Consider the following 498-nt stretch of genomic DNA (forward strand, 5'->3'; position numbering starts at 1 on the left):
CAGCAATTTGGAAAACTCACCAGTGGCCACAGGACTGGAAAAGGTCAGTTTTCATTCCAATCCCAAAGAAAGGCAATGCCAAGGAATGCTCAAACTACCGCACAATTGCACTCATCTCACACGCTAGTAAAGTCATGCTCAAAATTCTCCAAGCCAGGCTTCAGCAATACGTGAACCATGAACTTGCATTTGTTCAAGCTGGTTTTAGAAAAGGCAGAGGAACCAGAGATAAAATTGCTAACATCCTCTGGATCATGGAAAAAGCAAGAGAGTTCCAGAAAAACATCTATTTCTGCTTTATTGACTATGCCAAAGCCTTTGACTGTGTGGATCACAATAAACTGTGGAAAATTCTGAAAGAGATGGGAATACCAGACCACCAGACCTGCCTCTTGAGAAAGCTATATGCAGGTCAGGAAGCAACAGTTAGAACTGGACATGGAACAACAGACTGGTTCCAAATAGGAAAAAGAGTCTGTCAAGGCTGTATATTGTCAC

This window comes from Bison bison, unplaced genomic scaffold (assembly GCF_000754665.1).
Source record: "Bison bison bison isolate TAMUID 2011002044 unplaced genomic scaffold, Bison_UMD1.0 scf7180017864518, whole genome shotgun sequence".
Taxonomy (NCBI): domain Eukaryota; kingdom Metazoa; phylum Chordata; class Mammalia; order Artiodactyla; family Bovidae; genus Bison; species Bison bison.